Genomic DNA, 18,550 nt, shown 5'->3' with positions numbered 1-18,550 from the left:
CTGTTGCAGGGAGTCCTGTTGCATCATGCCTTTATGCATGCTGCCCCTTCTCGCTGGAATCCTCTCCTGCTTCTTCCCACACAGCCAGCGCCCACTCACCCATCACTCACTCATCACCCAAAGCTGCTAGTCCACCTGTGTGGCTGCACTGTAGGGCCCTACTGCAACACCTGGCTACTCGATGACATTTACGTGCTCTCGTGTGTCTGGCCATCCCACCACCTCCCACCATAACATATATGAAGCATCTCAAAGACTCGATCCTGTTTATCCTTATGTTTCCAGGACAGGCCACATAGAACAGATGCCCATTAAATGCTAGTTGAAGGCATAAGTCAATGAAACAATGTAGACACGGGGTAATGTGAGCAAAAAGATGACACCCTCAACCCCTCAAAGAAGTCAGAGGATGAAACAGGAAGGATGCAGCTCATTCAGCTTTCTGGCTAGCCTTTTCCCAGGGGCTGCCTCTCCTCTCTTGGTCTATGGAATGTAAACATTCAGATTCCTTTCACTGATAAATAACTTCTTCCATTAAAAAAAAAAGGAAGGAAAACTGACAGTTACTTGGGGGAATGGTTTCTGCTAGGTTGCCAGGGAACATGTTTGTGGCTGTGATGGGTATTTGGGCAATGATACTACAGGCAAGGCTGGGATCACTTAAGGCCTGCCCCATTTGTGGGAAGACTTTTTTTTTTTAAGCTTTTTCTTCTCTTGGGAGGAAGTCACACCCGGCAGCCACTGTCACGCTACGCTCAGTTTAGTCCTGAATGAGAAAACCCAGGGTTTTAGCAAATCGCCCCTCCAGCTCCTTCAGTACAAAGGCTGGGAACTGAGTAACAGACCTACTACGGTGAGAGGGGTTTTCCCTCCAGCGGGCAGGTGTCAGCCTCCCCACCAGGGGGCTGGAGTCAGGCCTGGCTCAAGTATTTACCCAGGCCCCGAGGCAAGGCAGCCCACTGTGATCCAGGACTGCCCTCAGCCTAACCTGGGCTGTCCCACAGCCTTTCCTGTCAAGGCTCCATAGATTGTGCTATCTCTAAGCCACATCTTCTCACAACAGGTTCAGGTATTTGAATTTTCAGGGTGGGAGACTGGGAAATTGGCAGTGGGTATTGATGGGAAAAGCCCAGAGATGGAGTTATAGAGAAAGTTCTGCAGAGTGAACTCTGTCCCCTTAATTGAGGAACCCTGGTACCAAAGAAGAAAAGAGGGGGATAAGAGGGAATTAGCCTTCATTAGGGGCCTGGTCTTAAGCACCATTAAGGTGGTGCTGTTTAATATGTGTTATTTGATTTAAAATGCCCAAGTACCCTTGAGAACCATATTATCTAACTATCCATCTATCTATTATCCACTGTACACATACGGCAAAACTGAGGGTAATAGATCTATGGTTTGGATGGGAATATGGTTCATCTGGGGCCCAGCCATGAACCAAGCATAAGCAGTAGGAAATTTACTTTTAAAAAATAAAAAAGAGTTACCCCTGAACAGTTTAAAATCAGGACCTGATTTTTGCATTTCTTGAATGGCTTTTCTCTAACAGGTGTCAATATTTTTAATCCTTATAAAGCTTCCATTTTGTAGATGAGGAAACAGACTCAGAGTGGTCACACCACCTGACCAAAGTAAGATGACAAAGGACTGTGGAGTCAGAACTCGGGCCATCTGGAATCCTACATATTGAATTATTAGTTCACTAGATTAATTTAATTTAATAAATAAGGAAGGAGGAACACATATCTGCATAAAGGAGCAAGAGACAATGAGAATGAACTTCTAGACTCTGATGAACCATTAGGAAAATGTCTTCCCCAAGATGCTGAGTGAGATAGGGTAGAATCCACTTGATTGAGGATGAGTAGAAAAAGGAGAAAACTCTTGAGAGTCTCTTGGAAAGCAAGGATATCAAACCAGTCTAACCCTAAAGGAAATCAATCCTGAATATTCATTGGAAAGACTGATGTTGAAGCTGAAGCTCCAGTACTTTGACCACCTGAAGCAAAGAGTTGACTCATTGGAAAAGACCATGATGCTGGGAAAGATTGAGGGAAAGAGAAGAACGGGGTGACAGAGGATGAGATGGTTGGATAGTATCACCAAATCAATGGACATGAGTTTGAGTAAACTCTGGGAGATAGTAAAGGACAGAGCAGGCTGGCATGCTGCAGTCCATGAGGTTGCAAAGACTTCCCTGGTGGCTCAGACAGTAAAGCGTCTGTCTACGATGCAGGAGACCCGGGTTCGATCCCTGGGTTGGGAAGATCCCTTGGAGAAGGAAATGGCAATCCACTCTAGTACTATTGCCTGGAAAATCCCATGGACAGAGGAGCCTGGTAGGCTACAGTCCATGGGGTCGCAAAGAGTAGGACACAACTGAGCGACTTCACGTTCACGTTCACATAGTGGCTGAACAACAGCAACAAGAGGAAAAGGAGCAGAGAACAGATGAAAGCACTTCCTGTTGGAGATTGGCGCCGCCTAGAGGTCATAGTGACCTCTCATTCCACCCCCCCCCACCCCCCCCACCAGATCTTGAGATAAGTGCAGGCTCCCCCCAAACTGGGATATTTTAAGCTCCTTTGAGGTGGTTTTAAACAAGCACACAAATTCTTTGATATTCATCCCATCAGGAGGGGAATGTCTACGTACCCATCCTTTGAGCCTACATGGGCTTCTGATTTGCTAATAGCTAATAAAATGCAGGAAAAGTGACTGCAAGAGTTTTGAGGCCAGCTCAGAAAGGCGACGCAGCTGCCACCTTTTTTTGTTGTTGTTGGGACGCTCATCTTTGGAACCCTGAGAAATGTGAGAAATTTGGTTCCCACAGGCTGAGGGACCCTAGATCGGGTGTTCTGGTCAAAAGCCCCAAGTGAGGTCCCAACAACAGCCATAAAGTCACCTCTAGCCCCCATGCCCACCCCATCTTTTTATCTTCCCAGTCCAGGCTCCAGTTATCATGGAGCAAAGATAAACTATGACTGCACCCCATCAGAATACAGGTGGACTCCAAGAGCACAATCAAGTCGTTTATGACACAAAGTCATGGAGTGAATTGTTGCCCAGCAATAGTAACCAGAACATCAAGTCACTTCATTTATTTTTAGGGGAAGCCCGTGTTCCTTTCCTTGCCTCCCATGCCAACCTCTTACTTTTCATTGAATTCTGTGGATACAAGTAGTGGCTGTCCTCTGAAGATTGCACAGGCTGATTTCATCCTTTGATGAGGGTGATTAGAAGGGCGACGATGAGCCAGCTGCTTTGCAACTGCCTCTCCTAGCCAGGCTCTCAGGCCTTGCTCTCAGCCCCTCTCCATCCTTCACTTCTAGCTGACAGCTCCTTACTCCCTCCTCTGTGCATCTCCATTTGGATGGCAGATACTTTTCAGTCCACTGAGCCCCCAGGGAAAAAGCTTCCCATCAACTCTGAGCCATTTCTGCCATTACTGCATTCACCACACCCTGGGAGCAGCTATGGACTTTTTGTGAAAGTGGTTGGTATGGAGCTGCCTTAGTGGGTATCTATGTAGCTCATGTTCTACCCCACTGGCATAATTCCGTGGTTGTTTAAATTCTTCAAAGAACAAGATGACCTCATTTCTCTTAAACTAGTGCTTGGTAGGAGAGCTCTCATTTTCCCAGAATAAAGTTCATTATGGTACCCCCACTGCAACTCACAATTAGCTACCCTTTCAACCAGGAAACAGAGAATAAAGTTCAGAGTCCAGATAAGATTTTTCATGCTCTCTTTTATTTATTTATTTATTTTCTTAGTTGACTGTGGAATCTAGCATACATCCAGCATGGCATAATGGGAAATTTTTAGAGCTAAATAGATCGATGTCTTCTCTACTTATTGGCTAGTGACCTTATCAAGTTATCTAAATCCTCTGAGTCCCAGTTTCCTTATCTGGAGGTTAGAGATACTAATTCTCACCCAAGGTTGCCATGAAGCTGGATTGAGATAATATTGATTGTCAAGTTGGCTAGTTAGGCTAATTGAAAAATTCTAAGGTCTAAGATATTGTTATTTTTCTTGTAGTTATTGTTTGTGGTTCCTCTTCAGCAAATCCTATCAACTCTGTTTTCCTACTAAAACCAAAATCTAGCCACTTCTCATCACCTCCACTGCTTATCACTTGGTCCAAGCTATGATGTCCTCCGTTTGAATGATTGCAACACACTCCTATCTGGTCTCCTGGTTTCATCCCAGATTGATGCCTTTTCCCCCTCCACAGAGCAGCCAGAACAATCCTGTTCAATCTTGTCGTGTTACTCCCAGGCTCCAAAAGCTTCCATAGCTTCCTTTCTTACTCAGAGTAAAGTCTTTTACAGTGACCTGCGAGTCCGTGCAAGACTGGACTCCTATTACCTCTTTGCCTTCATCTTTTCCTCTTCTTTCTCCCCTTCTCTCCTTTTTCTTTTTTCTTTCTTTTCTTTTTTTTTTTTTGCTATTCCTCAAACAGCACACATCTGCCCTAGAACCTCTGCATTTTGTTTCTTGACCAGAGAATGCGTGACTTGTGCCTTTATCTCCTTCCAACCTCGATTCAAATGTCCTCTTCTCATTGAGGTCTTCCCTAACTATCCTATTTAAAACATCCCCAGTGCCCCCTTTCTGACTTGTTTTTTATTACAGTTGATTACCTTCTAACATACAATTGATTTTTTAAAAAATTTGGCTGCACTAGGTCTTAATTGCGATGTGCAGGATCTAGTTAGTTCCCTGAGCAGGGATGGAACCTGGGCCCCCTGCATTGGGAGCAGAGTCTTAATCATTGAACCACCAGGGGAGTTCCAACAATTGGCTTATTTATTTATATTTATGGTCTATTTCTCCTAACTAGGATCTCCGCCAGCTGAAAGGAGAGATTGCTCTTCAGTTGACTGCTATCTCCAGTGCCCCAAACAGCAGCTGTTACATAGTAGACCCTCAAGTATGAGGCTGAATTGACCATGGACCACAGAAACAACTTACTTGGCTGTTGGTTAATATTTTATTTTAATGAGGATGACTATGTGCATCTACTACAGCATTAATAATTTTGTTTGAGAACATTGTCACTGTGCACTGTGTTTGGGTTTGATGAAAGACTGAAGTTAAAATCCAGCTGAAGTTAGAGAATGCCAGAATAATAGGACCTAGACATTGTTCTGATTGTTGATTCAGAAGGCCCCCAAGAATCAAGTGTGGACTCTCATTTTCAGCAAGAGATAGATAATTTTCAGAGCCTGGTGCAAAATGAACATGCAGAGTGGCCCCTTATTCAAAATGATTAAGAATTTCAAGACTGAGAGTGGGCCCTTCTGAGCTCAGGGATCTGTGTGACTGCATGGATTGCACCCATGTGATGCTGGTCCTACTCATTTTTTTACATCTGTATATGTTTTTTTGCATCCAATGAAAACAGACCCTTAGAAAGTTTGTTTACTTAGTGAACTTTAGTCACCTAATATCTCTTTAAATAGCCATGAAGCTGGAATAGTTAAGAGTATCCATTCTGCCTGAGGTCCACTGATATTCAGGCTTCAGAATAATCCACTTTTGTTTTGTATTGGATTATGTGACAGCCTTCATGACCCAGATACCCATGATGGTGTGATCACTCACCTAAAGCCAGACATCCTGGAATGCGAAGTCAAATGGCCTTAGGAAGCATCACTATGAACAAAGCTAATGGAGGTGATGGAATTCCAGGGGAGTTATTTCAAATCCTAGAAGAAGATGCTGCGAAAGTGCTGCACTCAATATGCCAGCAAATTTGGAAAACTCAGCAGTGGCCATGGGACTGGAAAAGGTCAGTTTTCATCCCAATCCCAAAGAAAGGCAATGCCAAAGAATGCTCAAACTACCACATAATTGCACTCATCTCGCACACTGGCAAAGTAATGCTCAAAATTCTCCAAGCCAGGCTTCAAGTACATGAACTGAACTTCCAGATGTTCAAGTTGGATTTAGAAAAGGCAGAGGAACCAGAGATCAAATTGCCAACATCCGCTGGATCATCGAAAAAGCAAGAGAGTTCCAGAAAAACATCTACTTCTACTTTATTGACTGTGCCAAAGCCTTTGACTGTGTGGATCACAACAAACTGTGGAAAATTCTTCAAGAGATGGGAATACCAGACCACATGACCTGCCTCCTGAGAAATCTGTATGCAGTTCAAGAAGCAACAGTTAGAATTGGACATAGAACAACAGACTGGTTCCAAATCAGGAAAGGAGTACATAAAGGTTATATATTGTCACCCTGCTTATTTAACTTATATGCAAAGTATATCATGCAAAATGCCAGGCTGGATGAAGCATAAGCTGGAATCAAGATTTCTGGGAGAAATAGCAATAACTTCATATATGCAGATGACACCACCCATAAGGCAGAAAGTGAAGAACTAAAAAGCCTCTTGATGAAAGTGAAAGAGGAGAGTGACAAAGTTGGCTTAAAACTCAACATTCAGAAAACTAAGATCATGGCATCTGGTCCCATCACTTCATGGGAAATAGGTGGGGAAACAATGGAAACAGTGACAGACTTATATTTTCTTGGGCTCCAAAATCACAGCAGATGGTGACTGCAGCAATGAAATTAAAAGCCGCTTGCTCCTTGAAAGAAAAGCTATGACCAACCCAGACAGCGTATTGAAAAGCAGAGACATTACTTTGCCCACAAAAGTCCGTTTAGTCAAAGCTATGGTTTTTCCAGTGGCCATGTATGGATGTGAGAGTTGGACTATAAAGAAAGCTGAGCACTGAAGAACTGATGCTTTTGAACTGTGGTGTTGGAGAAGGCTCTTGAGAGTCCCTTGGACTGCAAAGAGATCCATCCAGTCAATCCTAAAGGAAATCAGTCCTGAATATTAATTGGAAGGACTGATGCGGAAGCTCCAATACTTTGGCTACCTGTTATGAAGAACTGACTCATTGGAAGAGACCCTGATGCTGGGAAAGATTGAAGGCAGGAGAATGAGATGGTTGGATGGCATCACTGACTCGATGGACATGAGTTTGAGCAAGCTTTGGGGATGGGTGATGGACAGGGAAGCCTGGCATGCAGCAGTGCATGGGGTTGTGAAGAGTCAGTCACGACTGAGCGACTAAACTAACTATATGACAGCCTCAGTTTTAGAGCAGTGAGATTAAAAGATACCTAAAATACTCTCCTTATCCTTTGAATAGGTTATAATAGATTGTAAACTCTGAAGACAGTGCTGGATGGTGAGACTGGGAACATCCTGGGGCCAGGTAAAGAGGGATTGCTGCTTCTGAAAGAGATAAGGTCATTTCTGGTACATCATCACTGTTATCCACTGCCTGACCAGCAGCACCAATCTCTGGTTTACTGGTTTGCAGATGTGGTCCAGCCTGAGAGGCACCTGAGAGAAAGTGAGAATGGAATTAAGACACAGTCAGGGGTGGAGGCCAGGCCCCAGGACTCCAGATGCCATCAGGTAATTTTAGCTAATGACAGTGATCCCTGCTAGAATCCACTGAGGCATTGCTGGCCGGTCAGCTCCTGTCCTTGGTTTTATTTTCTCCATCTTTCAAAGGAGGATTGTGTTATTCAAACGATATTTTTGAATATTAACCAGACTTTAAATATTGCATTTTCAGGGTTTTTTTGTTTGTTTGTTCGTTTTGTTTTTTGGAATGAGGAATTGTAAGAAATGCAAGCTACTCAGCTGTTTTATTTAAACATTTTCTGGGGGGCGGGGGGAATGAAATCTTTTGCATATTTTCATTGCAGGTCCATCTTGACATCTTAAATTTTAAAATGGACCTAAGGCTATCTCTAGATTTTTAGGTAGTTCTAAAGATGAGATGATTTGGCCACAAAGGATTAAAAAACATTAAATGAAATGAGCAGAAACATTAGTTCAGCATTTCAAGGACAATTTATCACTAAACAAATGCATTTGAATTTATGGAGATCTTTCTTACAAGACTTCAAAGTCTTTTCTTAAAGATAACTAAAATAAATATCATACACTATTTAAAAATTTCTGTGTACATTTAAATCTTAAAGTGAACTGTTTTTTGTGAGTCAGAAGTAACCCATTTGTATGGGAGGACTCGTGACCACTCATATTTACAAGGGTAAATTTTCTTCACTTCCATTTTTGTGTTTGATAGGGCTGTTAACATTTCAAAGTAGTTTGGCTTGTGCTGTGATTGTTTAAATGTGTCCATTCAACTGTGGACATCAGTTTCACAGGAAGTGATATGTCCCGAGGTACTTGACTCTACTGCTGCTGCTGCTGCTAAGTCGCTTCAGTCGTGTCCGACTCTGTGCGACCCCATAGACGGCAGCCCACCAGGCTCCACCGTCCCTGGGATTCTCCAGGCAAGAACACTGGAGTGGGTTGCCATTTCCTTCTCCAATGCATGAAAGTGAAAAGGGAAAGTGAAGTCGCTCAGTCGTGTCAGACTCTTTGTGACCCCATGGACTGCAGCCTACCAGGCTCCTCCGTCCATGGGATTTTCCAGGCAAGAGTACTGGAGTGGGGTGCCATTGCCTTCTCCGTACTTGACTCTGGAACAGACTAAAGAATTCAGCCAAACACATTTGGAATTATAGGTTTCTCCCCCTTTAAGTAAATATTCTCATAATTTAACTTTCTGGTTCTACACCAGGTTCTTGCGCAAGTAGAACCGACTTTCACTTTGATGATTCTGATTCAGATATTGTCTAGAGAAGGATGCAGCTTGCTCCAGAAATGGGAGCCTGGAGCATGGATCACCTTATTTCTGTGCAAACCTAATGAAACGGTTGCATTTCCAGGGATGGCTAGCAGAGTGCAAGGCATTCCTTCTGCAGAAAAATCAACAAGGAAAGTTGCAAGGAAGCTGAGTTGTGCTATCTTCATGGCAGTTAGCCTGGTTTCTTTATCTCAACCAGGGGAGATATCTCTGCAAGGCAGTCAGCCCCAACAAAGCTGTGTCCCCACATTTCTGGCTTGCGGTGAGATTCTCCTTTTCTAAGCCCCACTCCTTCTCTTTAGGTCTTCACATTCTTTCCTTAGATATGTTAATGTCCTCTCCAGGGAGCTACCTGGGGGCAGCCTCTTAGGAGGGGATTTTATATCTCTACTCAGATCATTTACAGCCTCCATGGAGTTGGCTTGAGTGTGTGGCCTGGCTTCCCTGTTTACAAGTTCGATGAGGGTTTCAGGCAGAGGGTATCATTTCTGGGTCCCAGGTGTCTGATAGGCATGTGAAAGCATTCATCCTTGGATTGTGCTAAATTCAAGGCTGGGCCCCTAAATAGCCATTGTTTCTAACTGATGAAAATTGATAAAATAATTGATAGCAAGATTGATAAAATAATCAATAATTATAAAATTTATTCAGCTGAATATAAGAAATTGCCAATATTCAACCATTTTTTGCTTATCAATGTAGCAATTCCTTATGGTTTGATCTAACACTGCAAAATGGTTTCAGACATCAATGAAGAGATATTGAAAGGTTTTCATTTTGTCTTTTCACTATATTCCACACCTCCTAACTTCTTTTCCTGTACCCTGTTTCCTCCTAAGACTACACACACACACACACACACACACACGGTCGCACTCACAATATGACTTATTCTTTCTTTTCTGGGAACTTAGGTAAGAAAACCAGAAGACAATGAGATAACAGGTTTATAGGAATGAAAGGCAGGTCTACTCGCAATACTCTTGTCCTTTGTTCAGGGACATTCATCCCTCTCATCTCCCTCCCCCAGTTCCGCCTGAAATTATTCAGTTCAGCTTGAAAGCAATGAAGGCTTGAGGGCAGGCAGTTTATGTATGGAACAAGCTCCAACACTGAGTCACAAGCTCTGGATTCTGCATGTGGTTTGATTAATTCCTGATAGGTGATCTTGGACGAGTTACCTAAGCAGAGTGTATTTCAGTTTTCTCATCTGTAACATAGGGACAATCATATCTACTCATTAAAGTTGAAGGGCATCAAGTAAGATAATGTTTGTAATGTACCCCAAACTGGGAGCCAAACTCATGTAAGACCAATAAGATTATATTTCCAGTTCCCTGGAGCTTCCAGCCTCCATGCCTCGCTGTCTACCACACGTGGCTCAGAAACCAAAGAGCCGCTTGAAGTGACATGTGGCCAGGGACACTGGATGTCTCAGTGGGAACCAGGCGGCTGGGTGAGTCATGGCTAGCAGGGTCTCTGCTGCTTTGGGAGAGATAACTTGCAGCTGGGGAGGCTCAGAAGTGGCTTTGTGGCGTCAGTGACATTTGGGCTAGTCCCTAAGGATGGTTAGGATTTAGAGACGCCCTCTAGGCCAGCGGGCCTCATTAAACCCACTGCAATGATGGAAATGTACTCTAATCTGTGCTGTCTGAGATGGGCTCCTGAGCACTTGGAGTGTGACTGGTGAGATTGAGGAGAGAATTTTAAATTTAACTTTAATGAATATTAAGTAGGCACATATGGCCAGTGGCTACAGTACTAGACAGCTCAGGACTAGCCAAAGGAAACAGCAAGTGTGAGAAGCAGAAAATGATGGGAGTGGGCATGGGGTGCAGCCCGCATTTGAGCACAGCTGAAGCCCTGGGTGTAGGGAGGACACTAGCAGTAGGTCTGGGGAGAGTTCCAATGCTCTTTGCTGAGCCGTGGAAGCTGGTGAGGGTTGGTGAGAAGAGGAATGACATCCTGTTGCTCAGTTCAGGGCAATGAATCTAGCAGGAGTTGAGGGACTGTATCGCTTTGACTAGACCAGATAGAAGATGGAAATGGAAGCAATTTGGGAGTGTTACTGCAAAAACTCAGGTGAAGCCCTTCCTGAGTGCCAGGTACTTAATAAGTGCAAACAGCTCTGCCTGGAATGTTTTGTGTCACTCTGAGGCAGGTGCTATCATCAAGAGATCCATCTTACAGACAAGGAAGTGAGGTTTATCATTGGCTAAGTTAAAGTCCTAAAGTAAGTATAGAAAGAAAAATTTTAACTCAGGTCTGTTGGATTCCAAAGACACAAAAGAAAGTATTTAACTCCACTGTCTCTGGGTCTTCCCTGGTGGCATAGTGGTAAAGTTATGCCTGCCAATAGAGGAGACACAGGAGATGCCGGTGCAATCCCTGGGTCAGGAAGATCCCCTGGAAGAGGAAATGGCAACCCACTCCAGTATTCTTGCCTGGAGAATCCTACTGTTAGGTAGTTAGAATAGGGAAAAGGAGTCCAGAATGGCGGTGGCTAAAAGATAAGGAAGAGAAAAGCCTGCGAAAATAGAACAAAGGAAGGTCCGAGGGCCGGCGTGAGGACCTCAGGTAGAACAAACAGCACTCCTGGCTAGCCCAATTTACATAGGGCAGGCACAGGGAGGGAAAAAAACAACATATAAAAAGAGGAGCCAAAAGGCTGGGGGTCTCTCGCTCTCCCCCCAACCCCCACTCGCTGGGGCACTCTTCTCTTCGCGTCTTTCGGTGCACCGTGCCCTCACGCCTCGAGGATGGATTTTCCTGTTATTATATAAATAAAATAGAGCTGTAACACGGAGTTGTAACACTGATTTGTCTAAGAGCTATAACATGGTCCGTTCGAGACCTGAGCGCTATAACACGATCTGTCCAAGACCCGAGAGCTGTGACTCGCCGAGGGCTTTAATGTCCATCACTCCAGATCTTTGCTGTGAAGAGACAGAACCAAGGAGCATACACTCGCCTGACACTCCCATGGGCAGAGGGGAGCCTGGTGGGTTACGATCCATGGGGTCGCAAAGATTCAGACATGACTGAGGACATACCACCTCTGCTTTAGCTCTCCCTTGGGAAAACAGAATAATGAGAGGTGACATAAAGCCAACCCTAAAGGTGAGGACCTGACATTAAATGAACTGGGTGTGGCTTTTCTCAAGACCGGAGAGAGGAAACTCTTCTTTCCACGTGCATTTCTAAATGGGACTCCCTGTTTTGCTGCCAGGTCTGACCCCTCTCATCTTCCTACTGCCTTGGTGAAAGCCTAAATTAGGCCATTACTGAGCCCATTAGCTTGCCTATTTGTGGGCCAGAAGAGTTATTATCTGTATTTGGGGAGCTCTCCAAGAGTACAGACATTTCTTTCCTGAGATCTCTTCAATTTGCAGGCAATTATCTGATGGCTTTGAAAATTTCTTTTATGGTCTTCTCTTAAGAGGCAGCTCAGTGTGGTGTTACAAGCACCCATTTGAGAACCAGGCTACCTGGGTCTGAACGCTGGTTTACAGCCTGACTTGGAGTGTGTTTCAGGCACCGACTAGTTTTAAGGACTCAGTGAGGAAAGGTACTTAACAGGCTGTGCAAAGCATTTCCAATATGTGTTTTACAAGCATTATTATTTGCAAAACCTGGGCGGAGATGGGACAGGAGTGGCCAGGAAGAGGAAGAAGCAAGTCTCAAAAAGCCACTGGAAAACATTTAGGCGTGAATCAAAAGGAATTGGTCAGAGAGCTAGGTCCTGAAAGGTCAGTTTTCTGAGTTTAAGTTCAGACTCCCCCGTAAAAGAGAAACCTTACAAATGTAAACGCATGCAGAGAAGTTAGGCTGGAAGGGAAAAGGAAACTCTGACAGGTACTGGGAAGAACAGTTTCTACATGCGTGGTAGCAAACTCCTTGTTCTTTCGAACAGATGACGGGGGATTAACCTCAGTCAGGGTCGCGGCGGCCACCTTAAATGCAGCATCCAGGGGTGCGCTCGCCGGTAGCCTCAGTGCTGCCACCTACAGGGCCTGCGAGACAGGGCGCGCAGCCCTGAAGGCTCCTGGGCGGCAGGGAGCTGCTTGTGCCCTGGAAGGGTAACCTCATTAGCCGTCATTAGCTCCTCTCTCCTACAGGTTTTAAATGATTTTAGCCCTAGGCATAAAAATTCTAGGAGATATTTCTAAACATTATTTCCCCAAGGGGGGGATATAAAAGATAAAATCGAGAGAGCTTCCCACATGGAAATGTAGAAATGTCACTTTGATGTAGCACCACATGTCAGGCACTGGTTAGTGGCTTGGCACGTGAAATTGCACTTGATCCAAACAAAAGATGGCATCACTAGAATTATGCCACTTTCAAGGCAGGTTAAGGAATCCCATACAAAATTGATTATGACCCATGCCACTCCCATTCCAAAGTCCATATGTGTTATAACACGATAGCTGACAAATTATTTTTGCATCTTTCCCAAGTATAAAAGCGCACACAACTGAGTTGAACAAACAGGATCAACAGTCATAAAAGTTTCTGTTTGCACATGGCAAATGGTGCTTACCTTGAGATTTGAAAACCAGAACTCTTCAAATGAAGATGCTAGAGCAGAAATTCTCGCGTAAGTGAGTAAGGACTTTATCACCACAACTTAAATCTTTGTCCATTTGTAAATTATGTCTATTTATCTGAGCCAACCTGAATGAATTTATAATGTGGACTAAACTACAGAACAAAGTGTCCTGCCTTGTTTTACCAACTCAAATTTTGTATTAATGAACCGACATTTGAGCACATTTATGCTCTATGTACACTACCAAAGTCATGTTTAAATTGACTATCCAGTGGCACTACAGCGCTTCTCAAACTTTATTGTACATGCCAGTCCCCTGGGGACCTTGTTGAAATGCAGATTCTGACTCAGTGAACCTGGAATGGGGGTCTCAGGTTGTGCATCTCTAACAAGCTCCTAGGTGATGTGGAGGCTGCTGGTTCAGCAAGCACACTTTGAGTTTCAAAGGAATTTGAAGATCTTAAAGATCTTCTTTTGAATCATCAAAATGTTAGGTTGGCCAATGAGCTTTTTGACTAACCAAAAGAAATTTTACTTACTTGCACATTGCTTATATTTTATTGTTTCTTAGTGCTTTGAGAATCAATAAACTGTTTCATCTAAAATGCTTTATCAAAAATAAAATAAAATAATTTCTCAACTAGAACAATGAGTTTACCAGAATGTTCTATTCCTTTACCCAGGCTGGATTATAAGGTATTTATCTTTAGAAACTCTGTGACATAAAGAGATTTCATCTTCAACCAAAGAGAAATTTAAGCACTACAGGAATTATTTTCCAAACTCTAAGGGAGAGTAATGATGATACTAACATAAGAAAAAAACTTGTTAAACTTGTTAAAATTAAGCTTTCCACTTACTTAGGTTTTCCAGTCTGACTCTTTTGCCATCTAGGGAATTGACTGTATGGATGTATAGAGCAGGGAGTGAGCCCAGAGACCCACTGAAAAACCAAGGAGCACCTCCTCCTGTCTCTCAAATCTGGAGGTCCATTTATGCTTATGCTTATCAGAGTTTGCAGATGTTGAAGGGCAAAAAGTAACACACTCACATGTGATACAGAGTAAACACCTATGATAATGCTCAAAGGACAAGCTATTTATAGCAGTAAAGAATAAACTGACCCATAAATAGAGTGTCATTTACTTCTTTGTTTTGTCTAGGGTGCATTGAACGGCATCTGTTAGTATTGCAATAGCTAATGTCCAGCAATCATTTCCATCATATACCTCATTGGGGATGAGAAATGCAATGAAATGAGATCTTCTGTTTGAAATTGATTTTTTTTCCCTGACATCAATTAAAATATGCAAGAAAGGTATTGAGTTCTCCCCCCATGCCTTCCTATTTACACAAATAAAATATATATACTTAGCTAAATGTAAATGATTGCCTTATATGCCTGAACGAATAGAATGTCTCATATTAGAGTAGTAGAAATTATGGCAACTTTAATAAGAAGAAAATGAAAGAAAGTATGGAAACTTTGATGGGAACAAAGTATGTACATTGGAATTTGTCAAAAATGTGCGTTTACTGACTTGTAGGCCTTAAGATTGATTGCTAGGTTAACATAGCAAATACTGACATGGGATTGTGAAGATAAGAGTGGGCTCCAGGGTAGGGAAACAGGCTGCTGCTATCTACTTCCCGTGAACTCAGGGCTTCAGCAAAGCTAGTTCTTTCCTCCTTTGCAGTTCCCACTCTAATGCCCCAAATTTTCTTTTAGTTTTAGTTCTTTAGGTTGAGACATTGCTTATAGAAGATGCTGTATTACCTAGGTATTGGTGAATTAACTATGTACTCTAATTATTGCCAATAATATCTGTGGTGACCAGCTTATGCTCAGGGCAACCGTGTTGCAGTCTTCAGGCAGAGAGGAAAAGGTACTGTTCCTGCAGTTTAAGTTTGAAAAATCCAGGAGAAGAGCTGGGGTCATTTTTTTCAACCCTGGACCAAAAAAATGTGGTCAGAGAGATAGAGATTACAATTGGCCCAGTCTTGACCACATGATCTTCCTGTTTGCTGGAAGTATGTGTGTTTGTGAGTGGGTGGAATTTAGGGGGGAGGGGGTTATCATTATTTTAAAGTTTAGTTAAACCATATATTTTGAGGAATATTTCCCAAAGAAGGTACTTGCTTTTCAGGAAAAAAATTCCATCCATCACAACTTGGACAAGTTACTTTATTTGAACTCCAGATGAAGAATTCGTATATTTGTTTGAGAGAGTAGAATTAGATGTTTTCTGACGAGTAGAATTAGATGTTTTCTGACAGCCTTTCCATATCTAAAATCTCTAGTTTTCAGTTACCTTTCTATGCAGCACTTTATGAAATGATTTCATGTCCAACCCTGATAAGCAGGCAGAGGTGATGCTATTTCACCCTCTTATTAGATGGGGGAAACCAAGCCTCACAAAGTTAATTAATTGGCCTCAATGATTAGAATGTCGAGTGGCAGATCTAGGACTACATATTAAGTGATTGGATTAGTTTCAAAGAATTCCCTTTGAATGCTACCCACATTAGTGAAATTAGCTTTGTTCATTCTGCAATGACCAATAACTAATCTCATTGGTAGCAAACTACTATAAATTAAGCTACAATTGAAGGGAAAGTTTTGATGAGTTAAATCTTGGGCCCTTGAATTTTTAATTTTGCTGCCTTCTGGGAGACACTGAGGTCGTTCATTAATATGATTACTATCTTTCTGAAGGGAGATACTAGAAACTATGGCTTAGGGAAAGAAAAGCCACTGAGAATTCAAGTTGAAAGAAACTGCATATAGGAAGAGATCCAGGGAAAGCCTGGAGGGAACTGATTATTATCTTCCAGCTCACAGACAGTTGATATTATGCGTGAAGCTCATAGCAGTCAAATAAGTCACTATTGTTTGTTTTAAGATTTCCCTAAATAAATATTTACACCACATAATCAATGAAGTCTAGAAAGTCAGTGGAATGTGCTTCATTTCTAACAAGCCTTAAATTAATTGTATATCTCCTGCATCTACAAAACTTTATTAAGATCATTCTTAGAACTAGCTTAGAGCTCCTAACAGCTGGCTTTCTTTTTGAGCAAGTATTTCAGACTGGTGTATAAAAATTTTAAGGCTAAAATGGAAGATAATCTTTGATTAAAATGTATAAAATTATGATTCATAAGCTTTAATGCATATATCTTTGGTCTGCCAATTAATAAATTTATACTCCAGGAAATGAAAATGAATAGTAAAATATGTTCACTAAAGCATCTCTTAGAGTAGTAAAATCAGGGAACAATTTAGATGAGAGACTATTGAAGAAAATTGTGACACTTTCATAAAATAGAATATTATATAATCATTTAAAATGATGCTGCCAAAGAATAATTAGAGACAAAAATATTCACAAGAGCATAACCCACAGAAACATAATTTCCAGAGTCAGACAACCTGGATCTTGATTCTAGCTCAACCAACCCCCTGTTGTATGACCTTGAACAATTTACTTAATCTTTTGTACTTAATTTTACTCAGATATGAAATGAGGCTAATAAACACAGCACTGGGCTCAGAAACTTGTTGGGTGAAATGAATGAGGTAATCTATGTAAACTGCTTAGTGCGGAGCCAGGCACTGTAATAAGGTTATCAAACAGCATAACTTTTTCTTTCTTTGCTAATCTGTATTTCCTACATTGGGGGCCAAAGTTATGTTAATTTGGTAATGATGAAGAAAATGTAATAAAAGTTTTTTTTTTTAATGATTAAAAAATTGTCATAATGTACGTATAACATTTATCATCTTGATCATCTTTAAGGATACAGTTCATTAGTGTTAAGTACATTCACATTGGTGTGCAACCTATCTCCAAAATCCTCTTCGTTTTGCAAAACTAAAACTCTATACCATTAAACAATAACTCTCCATTCCCCCCGTCGCCCAGCCACCTGACAACTGCCACTCTTTCTGTCTTTATAAATTTTACTACTCTCGGTATCTCATATAAAGTAGACTGTACGGTATCTATCTTTCGCAACTGACTTATTTCACTTAGCATAACGTCCTCAAGATTTAACTATGTTGTAGCCTATGTCAGCATTTCCTTCCTTTCAAAGTGTAAGTAATATTCCACTGTATGTAACACCACATTTTGCTTATCCATGTATCTATTAATGAACAATCGAGATGCTTCTGCCTTTTGGCTATTGTGACTAACACAGCTATGAACATGAGTGTACAAATATTTAAAGATTGCTTTTTCAAAGAAAAAATAGTATAAGTTTCCCCAAATTTCCTAAAACTGAAAAGGCAAGTGTAAACAGGGACTACACAGGTGATTGAAATCCTAAATTTACTCATTTTTCTGAAAGTGATTCAACACAAGTATTAACTAATTAATTAACATATTTAGTTTTTTGTTGGACATTTTGTCTTTGAGCCTAATTATTTCAGAAGATTTTATATTTAGTTGAAAATAACAAGGGGAAAAAAACACCAAGGGCTGAAACAAGACAGGCACTGAAAGTCAGAGGTAGTCAGCTCAGGGTTCGTACTGCATTTCATGGTATCAGAGTCTAACCTTCTCTCTTCTAGCTCTACCATGTCCCTAAAGGTTCCCTCCTAAGGTCTTTTCCTGGAACAATGTGGTTGCTGCTCCAGCAGCATTATTTCTGTTTCTATTTCAGCCATCAGAAGGGGAAAGGGAAGAAGGAGGTATACATCTCTACTTTAAAAGATATTTTCCATTTCCCCTCCTTTGCCTGCCAGTTAGTCATGGGATCACTCCTATCTCAGAGAAGCTGGGAAAAATGGTGTTTATTGCTGATAAGCCATACACACTACACAAATTAGGGGCTCAGTACTGAGAAAGAACGGGGACATTGGGGGACAGCCAGGATTCTCTGCCTGGAGTCTCCACACATGTTAACTAGCATCTTGGGATATACATCCTTAGTTAGGTAATGTTGAACAGTTTCTCTCTGAGTCTGTAAATAATCTTGAATAATAATTCAGAGATAGTGGTGAGTTTCATGGCTTTATTGATACCTGCTTCAAACGAGATCCATTTAAAGTCTTGTAGTAGAGATGGTAAAACCTAGAGCAATAGGCTTAAGGCGTTAGCTTAATATTCTGGTGCCTTGGGCTTGTGTGAGATTCCTTCAACTATCCCCTACTTCAGATAGACCTATAAGGCTACAGCTTTAGTGCCAATGAAGATGGTGATGAGGTTAATTTGGTTTGGGGAGTTACTTCCCAGATGAAATGTAGAGATGAGAATCCGTTCTCAAGGATCATTCTCTGTTAATGAGCAAACAT

Source organism: Bubalus kerabau, chromosome 8 (assembly GCF_029407905.1).
Source record: "Bubalus kerabau isolate K-KA32 ecotype Philippines breed swamp buffalo chromosome 8, PCC_UOA_SB_1v2, whole genome shotgun sequence".
NCBI classification, from domain to species: Eukaryota; Metazoa; Chordata; class Mammalia; order Artiodactyla; family Bovidae; genus Bubalus; species Bubalus kerabau.
Note: the sequence above shows the minus strand (reverse complement) of the source record.